Genomic DNA, 16,896 nt, shown 5'->3' with positions numbered 1-16,896 from the left:
GATTGACAGAAGGATTTGTTCCCCCTGCTGATTGCGTCTAATTGCTCTACTAATTACTCCTAAAATGTTGCATTGTATTTTTTTATATATATACTGGATGGAAATAAATCATCATTAGCTTGTAAAAACACTGTTAATTACCGCTATGTTAACTTTGAAATATAAAGATGGAGTTTCAGGAAAAATCTTTACTGACTTTTGAGAGAAATTTTGGTTACACTTTATTTTAAGGACAAATTCTCACTATTAATTAGTTATTAACAATACTAGCATATTGGCTGTTTATTACTAGTTATAAAGCAATAATTCCTTATTGTGCATGACCATATTTTAGATCCCTAAATCCTACCTCTTACCTAAACTTAACAACTACCTAACTAACTAATAATAAACAGCAAATTAGAGTCTCTCATTCATACTATAATGCATAATTTATTACCCCACATTATAGCAAATTGATTTGAGGGTGAGTTTTCTATTAATGAAGAGTTAAAATTAGTGCGCCTTACTCACAGATCTTTCACAAAATGCTCATTTATAATCGCTGGTCATTATTGTCACCATTTGTGAAATAACTTTGAGAACTTGTATCTCTCTTTAAGGGAAATGCTCCTTGGTGGTGAAATTTGTAATATAAAAAAAGTAGTTTAAGGTGAAATAAGCTCTCTGTGCCCAAACATCTGTCAGAACATAAAATGGATCATTAGTATGAAATGGGTACCTTTCCAACAAGATTAAAAGTCAGCATGTAATGGAAATTACAGTTCCTTTTTCTTCTCTATTGTGTCGTATCTGAGTGAAATGGCTTCTTGAACAAGAAAAAAAATGATTTTGTCCATTGGGTTTTGATTGGATTGATGTTGTTTTCTAATTGCTGTGATCTCATGTGAGTGACAGGTTGCTGGAGGGAAGTGATTATTGGCCAGCAATTCATTGCACATGTCATCAGAGAAGAGATGACGTGGCGAAATAGAGAGAAAGTTAATGTTTTTGATTAAAGATTACAAGGTCACTTGAATAAAAAATAAAAAAAAGAATAGAAAAGATTGATGTGCATAATTTAAAAGATTTATAATAAATGATTTAAAATAAAATGATTTGTAATAAACTACAATATTATTGTAAAAATAAGAATAGTCCATTTTGATTTAATGTTGACTTTAAAGTACTATTTTAAAGATTATAAACCTTTTATAATGTATATAATGCGCTAATAAATTGCATTTTGCCATCTCTAGCTAATTTAATAATTTTTTTAATATATGTTGGGACATAATTTTGCCTTCAGAATAGTTAAATTACTACGCTTTACAGTTTAGTTCGACATAGAAAGCCTTTTGTTCAAGGTCATGAAACCAGTGCTTCTTCAAAACAGAATTCGATGCTGAAACTTGTTTAAATTATCTTTTCAAATATCAGTTGTTTAATACTATAAATAACCATGGTAACAGAGCTGATGATGTAAGATTGTCCTGTGCTGACAAAATTGAAGCATAAAATGACATAAAAAAAAGAGTTGTCCTTGAAGAGTTCACTTCTTGTTTTTAGGATTTATGGAAAAGATTACTGGTCAACAAATGGAAAAATATACTAATAAAATAGTTTATGTGTAACCTGGGGAAATACATTGGTTTCAGCACATGATTAATAAAAATAATAATAAATAATGACCAGTTCAAAAGATAATTTAATGCTGAAATTTGTTTAAATAATCTTTTCAAATGTCAATTGTTTACTATAAATAGCCATAATAACAGGGCTAATGATGTTAGATTGTCCTGTACTTACAAACATAAAGATACATCAATTAAAAAAAAAAAGTTTTCCTCTTGATAGGATGATGATGTCATTAAGTTTTTAGTTTTAATGGAAAAGTTTACAAATGGAAAAATATAACAGCAACACAGCTGATGCATAACCTGGGGGAACAAATGTAAAATTATATTATGTTGACTAAAATCTAAAAATATAAAGAGGCAAAATGCTAGCTTTCATGTAAATATTTGCTAATACAGCAAGGAGTAGTTTGAAGATGGCAGGGTGCAAAAATGCAATGTTATGATAAAGGAATATGCATGTATTAAGACAAATGTCTGTATTAGCACATTGTTTGTTGTTGAAGTATTTTTGTATGCACTTGTGTGCGAGGGACTCATGGCACCCGTTTTGTGGAACGGCCCATATGTCGCGGTGCATTATCTGCTGCAGCCACATGTTGGTTTCAGTAGCATCACCTGTTTTGACAGGGGTTCGGTGTGCCGCTCTGCTCACATACAGACTGACAGTAATACCTGTACCATCTCCTTCATTTGCTTTTGTTCTCTTTACTCTGCTTCTCAAGATTCAGTTTGGAAAGCAAAACAGGTGTCTGATGAGGATCATTCCTCCCCGGCATTTTTCCTTCTTCCATGCACATCCAAGGCAGTAAGTCACTTGTCTTGTTGAGAGGAAAGGGCGCCAGCTTGCGCTTTCTCTCGGGTTTATTTGAAATCCAATATGAATTGTGCTGACGCTTTGAATTTGCTTTTGTGACCTTGGCAGTGTTTTCTTGGCAAAGACAGTGTCGTGTTGTTTAAAATGTGTTCTGTAAGCCGACTCCCGGAGGGGAAGTCTGCATATCTGAGGTTTGCATTTATGTCCCAGGTGTCTTTTAGTACTTTATTGTTCTGTCGCGGATGTTGAAATAGCCTCTGTGGTCTCCTGTGTTCCCTAGAGGTACGATATTTCTTCAAGGGAAATAAATGCAGTTTTATGCTTGACTTGTGGACTCGATGCAATCATTTCTGTCATTGCTAAGTGAATTCTGTTGGAAAATTTAATCTCTTTATGATTAGATGAGCTCTCGTTCCCATATGAAAGCTTGACGCACCTAAACATGAGTGTACAGTCACTCGAAGCATATTTATATCAGCTTTTCTCATGTTTTAATTGCTGTTTGGAGTCTGGTTGCTTGACATTGATGGATTGATCAGGTCTTAGAAAAACCTCAATAACTGGCAGATCTTATTGATTACTCCACATTGACATGCAGGGGCATTATGCCTCACCACGAGCGCAAACTGGGAATATTGATGTGTGAAATTAATTCCAAGGAATGACTTTCACTTATTTGAGCTTGTTGTGCTATACTGTTCTAATGAAATGGCTCATGCAATTTTCTGTTTTCTTGCACATTCTAGCACAAGCGTGTTTGGGAATATCGTGTTTGAGGAAATTAGGCTCCCCAGAAGTGCATTGGCAGCTTTTGCACTTGTTATCGGGCTTGTGGTATTGAACCTTCTCCTGTGTGTTAAATCAGCTCATTATGCTTCTGTATTCCCAGTCTTCTTTAATTTGTTCTGTTAGACAGGCCGTCTCCATTTAAAGGTGATCTCTGGGGAAAACCTCAGCAGCAGACAGAGAGGGTGTTAAGTGGGGGGCAGCTGATAATGAGCCGACTACTGAAAGTTGCTTCTAATGATCTGCAAATAAAACCGAGATCGCCGCTATTGTATTTGCTCATCTGAGGGATTCTCCTGACAGCACTTCTGGGAAAGGCAACATGTAGCACTCTCATAATCGCTTAATTATCAGTTAACAATCTCATAATAGTCTTAACGATGTCATATGTTTACAACCAAGATCAAATTGTTGATAATGCTTATTTCAGGTGTTGCTCTAGTTAAGAGAGAGCGTGTTAAAAACTGTGATATTTCAAACCATGTAATGTAACTAATCACTCTGAAATGATCAAAAGCCAATAGACATGGACATTTTTATGACAAGATTCCTCCAAAAAGAAAATAATAATAATAATAATAATAATAATAATTTGGTATTGGTACAGTTTTTGAAACAAGTCTCTTCTAATCTGCATTTATTTAATCAAAAAAATCTGTGATATTACCAAAAAATATAACAATTTAAAATAGCTGTTTTATTTTTTTTATATATTCTAAAATGTAATTTATTGCTGTGATCAAAGCTGAATTTTCAGCATCATTACTCCAGTCTTCAGTGTCACATGATCTTCAGAAATCATTCTAACATGCCGACATGTTGTTCAAGAAATGCTTATGAAACATTTCTGTTGTGCTGATTCATATTTTTGTGGAAACCTTGATACTTTTTTTCCAGGAAACCTTAATAGAAACTTCAAATATTTATTTGAAAAGAGCATTCATTTGGAAGAAAAAAAATATTTGCCATAAAAGAGTTAATGCCACCTTTAAACAGTTTAATGCATCATTGCTGAGTAAAAGTATTAATGTCCTAAAAAGATATTACTGACACTATAATTTTCAACAGCTGTGTTCAAAATGCTGCCAATGTTGAGTCATGTCCACTCAAAATAATAGATTGTAATGCCATTTTGTGCCAGTAGTATCATAGAAATGGCACTTCTTCAGCATCTGGTTTAACTGAGTTGGATTAAAAGTCTTCTCTGAGCTAAATGAGATTCATCTATGTAGATATGTCTGCTGTAAATGCATCCAAGCAGTTCAACCCCTCTGAACTGAGTCACACCAGCCCTCCGTCATCCAGCAAAACTATACCTGAATGCATGAGAGGATTTTTGCAATGCCAGGGCCACACATTCAGAGCATAATGCAGTTTTTACTCACCCCCCACCTCTTAGTTAGTGAAACTCTTATCAAAGGCAAGGGATTAATTTTTTTTTTTTTTTTGTTTACATGTAAATGGATATCTACTGAAGCAGTTCAGATTAAATGCCTTGTTTGCTGCAGGATATGCCAATAATATTTCACAGCCTGGATTTGAACCAATAACCCCTCTATGCACTTTTTCCTGCAGAGCATCTCCTAACAAAATTATTGGATAGGCCTGTATCACGCACTGCTGTCTAAATAATGTCACAGCCACTCTGAGAAAATGTTCTGGGGATTTGAAAAGACTTTGATGCTTTTAATGCTACCTGAACAAGAAGCAGTTCTGTTTTACATTTAAATCTGAAGCACGTCCTTTTTTGGCCAGCTAGCATCACTAAGTTGCAAAAATTCGAAAAGGTCTCATGGACCCTCACCTTGTCTGATATTAGTTGGGTGTACAGATAGTCTCGCCCACTAGAAACGCTACAAATTGAGTGATTGGTTGTTTCGGTTTGGTTGGGGTTTATGATGAATAAGTTAATTTTTGATTTGAGGGGAACAGGGAATTTAGGAAATCATATATGTTTTTTTTTTTTTGTAGTTTAAATTTTCATTTTAATATGTATTATAATGTTAAAATAATTACTTCAAAGCTGATCTTTCATTTTCTTTTCTTTCTTTCTTTCTTTCTTTCTTTCTTTCTTTCTTTCTTTCTTTCTTTCTTTCTTTCTTTAGATTTACACAAAGTTAACGAAAACAGCTACCAAAATGATTAAAAAAAAAAAATTAATATTTAGATTTAGATGTTGTTAGAAAAAAAAACATTTGGAAAATTAAAAATTAAAAATTAATTTATTTTTATTTTTACATTGTCATGGAAATAAAGTAACCAACTATTAATTGGGTCATATTACACCCCCCCCCCCCCCAAAAAAAATAAAATAAAAATAAAAATAATAATAATAAATAATAATAATAATAATAATAATAATAATATAATTTTTTTTTCATTCATATATTTTTTTTTTCATTCATGATATATATATATATAATATATATATATATATAATATATATAATTATATATATATATATATATATATATATATATATATATATATATATATATGAAAAATACAATGAAGCCTTTTTTTTTTTTTTTACAAAATTTCTTATTTATTTCTTTTGATTTTGAGGTGAGATATAATCCAGACATGTTCTTGACAGGTTTTTTTGTGTGATTCACCTTGAAAGGAGGTGATTCACTGTGACAGATATCATGAAAGAAGAAAAAACATCCTCTCACAGTTAAGTTATCTGACATGTCGCAACATCTCAAATCATCCCGCAAACGATGCAAGACAAGAACTTTTTGTCCCCCGACTGTGAAATATATATATATTTTTTTACATTTCAGCCTCACGGCGACTCAAATCCTAGCACATTTTAAGAGAAAAAAACTGTTTTGTTGCCATCTGTCTGAGTATTCCCAGACTAATGTAGCTTACAGTCCCTCAGAGATGTTGCTTAAAATCTGTACAGATTTCTTCTATTAGATTGCCTCCATCTAGTTGTTTTTCCTCCTGCTGCTAACAGTTCAATCTGAGTGTGGTCGCTATCCACCGCTTTATTTCCTGCTGCTACAGGAACTGACAGCATCTGGCCACATCAGTCAGAAGAAACATCCCACGTGGAGAATATCGCTGTATTCTTCTCTGCGGAGCAAATCCCCAAAACGTCGACCTTCTAAATGGAGGCTCTTTGAGGGCTCGTTGATGTGGGTGTGTTGTTAAATGTGCGGAGTGTGCGGAGCTCTGTTGTGTACCGCCGGAGGAGAGGAGGCAGATTATTTATCCAGAGAGCTGGAACATGAAGCAGGTCAGCGAGCCACTATCGTGTCACTAGACGGTGCAAAGGTAGGAGAGCAGTTCTGCCTCTGATCAAATGCATGTTCTGCTTGGATGATCTTGCAGGTGGGGGCAGCGGAAAGCTTTCTGCTTCCGTCCTGGAATCCTGACGGAGGAACGGTGTCACTTTGTTACCCTTTGTAACGGATGTGAGCGATGACAGATGTGTCAGCATGCTTCCTTTGAAATATCACCGCTAAAAATACATGAAACAAAATAATGACAAGAGGCAGGCGTCCTAATCCAGTTATGATTTGTATAAAGGAAAAATAAAAACCGATTTATCGCACTGTATTTTGCCTGCTGGTGTAGCGGTGATAATCTCCAGGTTGCAATTCTGATTTGATGTTATCAGATAAAACCGGCTGTGATATCTCTAATCTCATGTTCCCCAGTGGGGCGGATTTCTAAGTCTGAACAGCAAAGATGGAATTTTCGAAGTATGAAGGAGGCCAAAAGTCTGAGACCACTATAGTGCAAAAAAAAAAAAATGTAACCTTCTTTGGTTAACAAATAGAAATACTTTACTTAGTATTTCTGTTTATTTCTAAATTACTTAGTAACGCATTACACCCAACACTGTATGTGAGTGAAGTTTAATAATAACACTGACTCTCTTATACACTCTCAAACATAAAGGTCCTTTAATGGCATCTATGATTCCATGAAGAGCCTTTAAAGATTAGTTCACCCAAGAATAAAATGTGCAGAACATTAACGGTTCTAGATGTAGATGATTTTCTTTCTTCATTGAAACAGATTTGGAGAAATGTAGCATTGCATCAGTTGCTCAGCAATGGATCCTCTGCAGTGAATGGGTGCCATCAGAATGAGAGTCCAAATAGCTGATAAAAATCACAATAATCCTCCGGTTGATCACTTAATGTCTTGTGAAGTGGAAACTTGTGTTAATAAGAAGCAAATATGAGTAATATGATATAATCCATAATAAGGCATACTCCAGTGTCCTCTCATGTTAAAATTCACTAAACATATTTGTTTAGAACTGCTTTGAACTGTTTTCACTTGTAAATGCTTGATCTGTGCATATTTCTCTCCTAGTTCAGATAGTTCTTTTTTTTTTTTTTACTGGAGAAAGCAATATTATGGATAGAGGACTCTTTGTTTCTTAAAAACGGGCAACTTTTCGCTTCAGAGGAAATTAATTGATGGATTGGAGCAGTAATGTTTTTTTATCAGCTGTTTGGACTCTCATTGTGACGGCACCCATTCACTGCAGAGGATCCATTGGTGAGCAAGCGATGTACTGGTTCTTTGTTGGCATTGAGATGTCAACATTGAGGCTGAGAAAACCGTCTTTTTCAGTCTTTATTTTGAGGAGTGTTATTTCAGCAACACTGGAGCAATATCCGATGATAATGTTCTCCACAACAAGAATATCTGACATATTTTATCAATTTAACTTTTTTTGTATATTTGATTAATTGATTTCCAAATTCAGTATCTTCAGACTTCTGTACTCCACACGTCTTTTGTTGTCTGTACTGTACAAGTGCTAGATGAGCAGCTTTGGCTATGAAGTTTTTCAGGAGTCTTTACTGGTACCAATTTCATGGGTCTGTAACTTAGAAATAATGTTGGTAAACATTTGGATTATTGTTGCAGTTTAGTGGCATTTCCAGAGTGGAAAAGTAATGTTTTATTTAAATTTATACAAACCAACAACCTATAATCGATTACCCACATTAAAAAAAGCTGTGTTTCTCTTCAGTTGTTTCTCCTAGATAGCAATGAGAAAACAGGAGACTTTTTATCTTTTCCGAAGTTTCTCCACAGAAAATGACATAAATCTCCTCTAGAATTTCACATGATTTGCCACATCAAACATTTCTTATCAGATTTTCCTAAAACCAAAGATGAGCTGTTGTGCACATTATTATTATTTTTTTAAACTCTATACTTATTGAGTTACAACTATTGACTAAGTTGTGTCTATTTTTTTATCTGAAACAAAGGGGGAAATTCAAAATGTTTGTCATGCTGCATTATAGATACACTAAACAGAAAATAGTGAAAGTCATGAATAGAGCAGCTTATGGGCTCCGGTGTCTTTGTGAAGTGTGCAGCATCTAGTGTGTTTAATGTGTCTGTGATGCAGTGTAGATTGAGCTGAGATATTTGAAATAGAGTCTGACATTTGGTCAGCATGAGTGCAGTGGGGAATGGGTTTCTGTAGAGCATTATGGGAAGGCTGTCAGATGAGATTGCTGGCCTGCATCCGGTTAAAAATTCAGCCAGTTGCAACAAACCCATACATTAAGAAAACCCTTAGAAATACTGCATTTGCAGTGATTACAAAAGACTTTCTCATAGCAGTGAATAAAATTCTGTCATCATTTACGGTCATTCATGTTGTTACAAACCTGAATGACTTCCTTTGTTCTATGGAACATAAATGATGTTGTTTAATGCAGAAAATCTAAGCTGCTCCTTTCCATACAATGAAAGTCATGCACGTTTGGGTGAGTAAATAATGAGTATCTGTGATTAAAAGAAATGGCATGTGAATGACAGGCAGATCCTTTCTAATAAGTAACAACACAAGAGTAAGTTGCACACAAATTCTAGCTCCATCAATCAGTGTTGTGGTACATCTTAACCTTTTAAAGCAGTGCTTTTGTTACCTTTACTTGATGAGCTCACAGTCTTAAAATCAGCCAAGAGATCAATGAGAGCTGCTTGATTTTACTGTCCCTCCTCTTCAGTCATTTTTAATAAACAGGTGATCTATCTTTACAATCTAGTGATGCCATTTTATTATCATTGACTAATGGCTATGACAAGCACAGGGTCGTTTAAGCCTCGAGACGGTCAGTGAACAGACGGTGTGGTTCGTGGACGTGCCGTCTATCTTAGCTGTGTTGGTGACACGTTATAAAGCGCATTAGAGCAGTTCAGAACAGTCTTCTTTTAGTATTATTACTAAACACTAGTATAGTATTTATTAATATTTTTAAAATTGCTTTTATATTGTCAGTTTTCATTTTAATTTTAGTTAAGGCTTTTAGTTTCTTTTTAGTCATATTTTATATCCCTTTGTCGTTTATTAGTTTATTAGTGGAAGCTACTTCACCTAATCAATATTAATGAACTGACACTATGAATATTGGTTAGCTAAAGTGGTTTCTGTCATTCAATATTCATGAGCCGATGTGATAAGGTTTGCAATGTGTCATTTTTTTGCCCCATTAAACGGCATGTGAAAGCATGTAGTTGTTTGCGTTATACTTCTTTTTCTGTCCAAATGGACAGTTCATGGCCAGAATGAGCTGCCAAAAGGAGCAGTCTTTACACTGTCAGTGAAAAGTCTGACTCTGCAACACTAGGTTCACAGATGCATCCTTTTACATTGCTCCACTTGTGGGCACGTTTCAGACAGACTGACCTCAAAGTTATTTACAGACATTTTCAAGGCTGAAGCGCCCTGTTTTTTTCCCCCGTTATTACAAGTTGCTGCCACACTACTGTATCTGTTTAGGATGAGGGGAAGGAAAAGGGCAATCAATGTTCTCAGGGAGGCTGCAGCCCGGCTGTTTAAGCGATGGAAAACAAATTCTGTGCCAATTTCAGTCTTCATAACTGACACCTCACAGATCGGATATTGAGCACCACGATTTATTACCAATGAGAGCCTGACTGCTCCTAGAATAAAAGCAATAACTCACTAAGTTCCAGAATCAGCCACAAAATCTTTCCCAGCTCTCGAGATTTACTTTAACCCTTTAGCATCCAACTCAATTGCTGAGTCCATTAAACTGAATGAAGATCTGCTGCTGACAGCTGTGTTTCCTCGATGCGGAAAAGCTTAGTGGCTGTTCATTTCTGTCATATACAATTTGTTTCACAGTGAGCCAAAACAATATTTGAATACTTAAGCCACACTAAAACATGCATTAAATAAGAAAATAAACAAAAGTGGCATTGAGTAATTTTGAGAGATTGAGAGTATGCATTATTATGGATTATATCATATTACTCATATTTGCTTCTTATTAGCACAAGTTTCCACTTCACAAGACATTCATTGATCAACCATTGAGAGATTAAGCAATTAAATAGAGTTGGTTTTGATGTCATGTTGACTTTAGGCTCAAATTACAGTGGTTTGAATTGTACTGGATTGTCTCCATGCTGATCGTTATATGCTAATTAGTGCTTTGATTAGCTTGTAATACTACAGCAGTATTCAGATCACAAGCATGTCAAACAGCATAACCCGTCTTATCAATTCACGCCTTCCCTTTTCATCTCTCCTCCTCTTCTTTACCAGTCCTTCTCTTCTTTGTTCTTTAACACGCCATCTGAAAAGACATTTGTAATCAAACGAACCTCTGGAGTGTAAACCTCAACAGCAGGTGGTCTGTCCTTGGCATACTAATGAGCAGGGAGTGACACATCAACACAGACCCAGACTTCATGCAATATGGTCTTGCTCAAGCAGCCTGTAACTTGAAACTACTCAATTTTAGTCTGAGATGTCACATCTACAGACAGTTTTCTTGGGAAATCTCGCCCTCTTCAGTTGCAAGTCTGACCGATTAAAAACAGATTGTGGTGACAGACTAAATGACTGCCACTGATGTCTCCTGTCATGTATTGTGACGGTGCAAATCAATGAGTCAAGAACGGACATAAACAATTGATGTTGAGTGACCCTGTCTATGTGTGTGATGTATATTTGCTGTTGACAGTTTGTATGCTTACAATTATTCATTTAGAAGACACATTTATCCAGAGTGACTTACAAATGAGGAACATAACAAGCAATTTGTCACAGAGCTGACAGTATTCATAGTATACAATGTCTGGTTTATTAGAAACCCAGAATAGAAGTGAAATGGAAAAAAAAAAGTTTTATTTTATAATTTTAGGCATTGGTTTTTAAGGTTATGGAGTGGTTAAATGCTTGTACATGTTCCTGTGTGTTATTTTAGTATTATTTATTATTATATATATTTTTATTTTTATATTTCTATATTGTATTTCTATATTTTATTTTAGATTGTTTTTTCATTTAATTTTATTATTTATTAATTTTGTAATGTGATTTTGTCACTTTTTAATTTTGATAGAACATTCCTTATTTTCTCATTTTAAGTGTTTAAATTTTAATTGTGTTCATATTTTGTTCTATTTCAGGTGAAAATGTAATATTTGGAAAATTTGACTTACCAAAAATAGTAGTTTTTGCACCATTCAGAATTGAATGGAAAATGTTCTAAATTAATTTTTTTTATTTCAGTAACAAAGAGGATGCAAAGTTTGTGTTATGAATTAAGTAGAATTACAATGAATTGAAAATAACACAAACATTTTTTTACATCAATAATTATTTTTGAAATATTTACTTTATATTCCATCATATTTAATACATTAACTTTTGCTGTGTGTAATTTCTTCCTGTAAATGCCTGTTCAGATTGCAATTCATTAATTGATAGGGAGTCGGTTCTTCAATTTTGCACAATCCTGGTTCATGCACAAGATTTTTTGGTTTTCTTTTTTACAGTTCTGTTTTTTTTTTTTTTGTAATCCATTTTACAGCTTTTCACTGTCAAATCATTTGCTGATGGATAAAGAAAACCCTCTGAAATTCATCACATTAAGGAAGTAAAATAGGTTGCAAACACAATTGCACGTTGACTAAAGATACAGTACAGTAAATATCTGAAATGACTCCTAGCCTATATCTTTTGCTAATGAAACCTCTTTGTCATCAGTCAGTGCGTGTTTGTGCTGAATCTAAGTGGCTGTTGTATAGGGCTCATTAACACACATTTGCATTTTGTTTCAGTGGCATGGATCTGGCGTTAGAGTGATCGATGCATCGCTACCTCAGATATATCACAGAATCTATGAGTAAATGCATTGCACTTGTCTCATTTAGCAGTCATGCAATTTGTCGCTGTGAGCAGTTAAACACCAGAGCCACTCGGCTATCACTCCTCACATCAGGTGATCTCTCTCACAGAAGCCATTGCTCCTCTCTATTCAATAATACAGCAGCCACTTCGGCTACGGTCCCAGAAATTGAGGCTGCCTATTTCCCAAGGCAGAGGCGAGTATTAGCAGCTTGTCGAGGCTTTTTTTTTTTTTTTTTTTTTGGTCCTGTCCTTCTTAACTACACTACGTGCACGAGGTCCTTCTGCTCGTAAAACAGGCGATGAATATAGAAAGGGTCAGCTATTTGATTCTGGATGTGAGGGTACGGCTCTTCCTTCACTGTTCCCCTGTTTGCCATAACTGAGTTTAAGAACCATTCTCAGCATCAGCTGATTTCCAGTGGGAGAAACTAAAATGTTCTTAAACGAGACAGTGGCAATCCTTAGTTCCTGATTCGTACTGCGGCCCAACATGTACCTTTAGGGGGTCAGTCTTCCATCAGGAACTGTCTCAGAACCGCTTTGCTGTTGTTTGGGGCAAAAATTATTTGGTCCGGCAAATTGAGCAGAAAAAAAGATTACTGTTACTGAAAAGGTTCAAATGTGAAGTAAAAGTTATGTACTTAGCTCTTAAACATTAACCCTGTAAATAAATATATATATATATATATATATATATATATTATGTAAATCATTGAGATCTTTATAACAGTATAATGGACATAAAAGCATAAAACGAAATAAATATCAGTTGTCACTCCATGTCTCCCAACAAAAACTTATAAGATGATATTTAAAGGCTTAGTTGGATGATCCAAGCGTTGTAGTTGCAAAACATATAATGCAATGTAATGCAATGCAATACAATAGTGATGAGAGATAAACAAATAAACATTTATCAAAAGCCTAATGATCATATTTGATACATTTTAACATGATGAAAAAAAAATGTATAGATAATCAAGTAAGCCTAAGTTGCTTCAGTCCAGTAAGTATTCTGAATTTGTAATCAGAATTTGTGCTCTGCATTTAACCCATCCAAAGTGCACACACATATGCATTTTTAACATACATGTGGAGAAGTGGGCAGACTCTAGTGATTAGTTGCCCTGGGAGCAGTTGGGGGTTCAGTGCCTTGCTCAAGGACACCTCAGTCGTGGTATTGCCGGCCCGAGACTCGAACCCATAACCTTAAGGTTAAGAGTCAAACTCTCTAACCCTTAGGCCACGACTTCCCCACAATACGGATTCCTCACAAAGGGATGAAGTAGATTGTGTGCAACAATTTTTCCAGCAAATTTTTGTTCATACTCATTTAGAGGTCTCAGAAATTTGTGTATCATCTATGATACAGTAGGCTTTATAGGGTTAATGTTACTTTATTTGTTCCTGTAGCTCAAACATTAAAGAGCAGCACTTGCAATGCCAAGGTCATGGGTTCAATTCAGGAAATACATGAACTGATTAAATGTATGCAAAGTAAGTCACTTTGGAAAAAAGCATCTGCTAAATGCATGAATGTAAATGTATTTGATCCAATAGACATTTTGGTTGCCTTGGTTACATTAGATCAATATATGAGGTGAAGTATATCTTTTATGTCCTATAAATGCGGTCACAGTTTCTTTTCATAATTTTAATCACAGTTTTACCCTCACTAGTTCATTATAAATGGTCCTGCGGTGTGACAAATGATTTTTTGTAAAGAACAAATATTCCATGCAGTCTTTTTATTAATAGCTGCAATAAAAGCAACAATTATATAATAATTAGGAAAATGCTGTTTAAAATCATTTTAAAGGAAATATAAAATAGCTCAGCTACTCATTTACACTGAGCCCTAATGTGAAAACTAACCTGTTTAAATAGGCGTGTCTGTTTTGATTTTCATTAAACACTAAAACCGAAGCTAAATTTCTCATTGCATTGTCTGCTGCACCTTTGTTGTGGTTTTCAGACCTTTTTGCCAAAATTACAGCTTGTGGTTTAAATGCTTCTCACATCTGATTTAAAAAGAGAATTACACCAGTCTCATATGAATCAGTTACAGTGGGTATAGAAAAGAATCATCCTCTAAAATAATCACATTTTGTTGCTTTGCAGCCTGAAATGAAGACGGACACTGTTTTTGTTTTATCCAGCTGTATTAACCTCCAAAGTGAAAGATATAACACCAAAAACATTTCAGAAAAAATAAAAAATCAATGAGTTTGAAAAGGATCAGCCCTTGTGTCAGTATTTCCTTGAAACACCTTTTTCTTTAATTACACCCTTTAGTCTGTTGGGATTTGTCTCTGTCTTTACTAACTCTTCACATCTAGACTTTGCAATATTTGTCCACTCTTCTTTGCAGAACTGCTCAAGTTCAGTTCAGTCATCTTCATTCTTAAGGGGGGTGATTCTTTTCTATACCCATTGTATAGAATGTTTTAGTTATTTTAGTACATCAAGATAAACTAAAAATAAGAAATATTGCCCTGACAACTATATATATATATATATATATATACACACACACAATAGTGTAGCCCTGATAGTCTATTGAGAGTGAGACGACATGTTTTGCCTTTTGCAGTGGACTGTGATGACACGCATGTGAATGTGAGTCTGCTCTGCTCCACATGTCTGTCTGGGATTTATCTGACTCCACTGTGCTGCTTGAAGATGAACCATATGCTGGTGTAAGTCTTTGAACAGAGTCCACCATGGCTTTTTTTTTTTGTGCCAGTGTGAGAGTCTGACAGCATGCCACATGTTTGCACGTCAGCCGTTGCTACACTAGAGACTCTGTCCTCGCAGCTGCTCCCTTCTCTGTGTTTTTCTCACATTTTGCCTTCCCAGCATCCCCTCATAGCTCTTTCTTTTGACAGAGCCTCTGTAACCTGCACACAATGAAAGGCCTTTTCACTTCATACAGACTATTTGCTGCTTGTTCAGGTATTTGATAGTGTCTGTTTCTGCCTTCATCTGCACCTGTGGCCTACAGGCATTCAGCAGATATAATTTGATTTCACAGGATGGATTCTTGATGCACAGCTCTGCATCTTTGGTTTTTATGCAGCCATATTCCCTCTGTCAGGATCCCTATGGAGAAAAGGTATTGGTTTTTATCATCCAGCAGATGGGAATCTCATTCCCATATTCCATAATCGAGTAAGACTGTGGTGATTTGAAGACAGTTGTTGATTACGGTTATATATTAAAGTAATAAGACATGAGAGATGATTCTTTATTGTCTTTATTCTTTATTCTTTATCATAAGTCATGTTTTATTGTAACAACTCTCAGATAAAATCACTGTAACACATTGCTTCAAATGGATTATAGCTTTTATAAAACTGCATGATAAAATATATCAATGTTCAATTGAAAGTTACATATTAATATTATTAATTAATGTTGTTGTTGTTATTATTATATTTTTATTTTATTTTAATTAATTCGTTTTGTAGTGATAATTCTTCATGATTCTTTCGAGCAAAGAATTGATTCAAAGTTATGGCTCTTACATTATTATTAATAACAACAACAACAACAATAAATGAATATATAAATAAATATTCAATAAATTGTTACATTGTTCAAAAATAGTTTTTGTCATATGAAAAATTAGTCAATAATATATATATATATATATATATATATATATATATATACAATTCAGTTCAAGTTTATTTGTATAGCGCTTTTATGATACAAATCGTTGCAAAGCAACTTTACAGAAAATTACGTTTCTACAATATATTTAGTAGTAGCTTATCAGTGGTGACTGTCAGTTAATGTACATATGGCAGAAATGTATGGACAAATCAATTAAAAACTTAATCAAACAGATGATGGACACTATTAATAGCAATTATTATATGTTGCAATCAAACTTATAGCAAAATTTGGTAGTTCTGTATGTTGTTTCAGGGTTGGCATCATCGGAGGTCCTCTGAAGGGTTGGCATCATCTCTTCTCAGGTGTTCTGGATCCAGACTGGAGCTTGTGTAAATCCTAGTCACGGCAAAAACAGAGAAACAAATAGAGACATAATTAGTGTAGCTGCTGTTCCAACCAAGAAAAATTGATTTGTTTAACCCAAGCTAAAGAATAATAATGTGCATTTGATCAGATATAACTGCAGTACAAGATTATTAGATGCATTAATTGAATGCTTGGCCAAAGAGATGTGTCTTTAATCTAGATTTAAACAGAGAGAGTGTGTCTGAACCCGAACATTATCAGGAAGGCTATTTCAAAGGGAAGCCAAATGTGAAAAAGCTCTACCTCTTTTAGTGGACTTTGCTATCCTAGGTACTACCAAAAGTCCAGGGGCCAGTTGCATAAACTTAGCCACCATGTTAAGACTGTGTCTTAAGAACTAGTTTGACCAACTAGCAGCTGCCAAGAGGAAATCAGTCTTACTTTTCCAATACAAATAAGACCAATCTACCTTTTCATAAATTAATTATAAACGTTATGAACAGTCTTGAAGAAAAAAAAAATTAGATAAC

General features: G+C 34.7%; 1 protein-coding gene across 4 annotated transcripts in view; it reads left to right on the top strand.

The window, feature by feature from the left end:
- LOC109047680 (beta-1,3-galactosyltransferase 1-like) overlaps nucleotides 1-16,896 on the top strand; it is a 151,887-nt gene that overhangs the window by 942 nt on the left and 134,049 nt on the right. The gene's annotated exons all lie outside the window — the stretch shown is intronic.

Source organism: Cyprinus carpio, chromosome A9 (genome assembly GCF_018340385.1).
Source record: "Cyprinus carpio isolate SPL01 chromosome A9, ASM1834038v1, whole genome shotgun sequence".
In the NCBI taxonomy this organism is placed as follows: domain Eukaryota; kingdom Metazoa; phylum Chordata; class Actinopteri; order Cypriniformes; family Cyprinidae; genus Cyprinus; species Cyprinus carpio.
The sequence above is the reverse complement of the archived record's forward strand: the minus strand, read 5'-3'. Positions and strand labels throughout refer to the sequence as shown.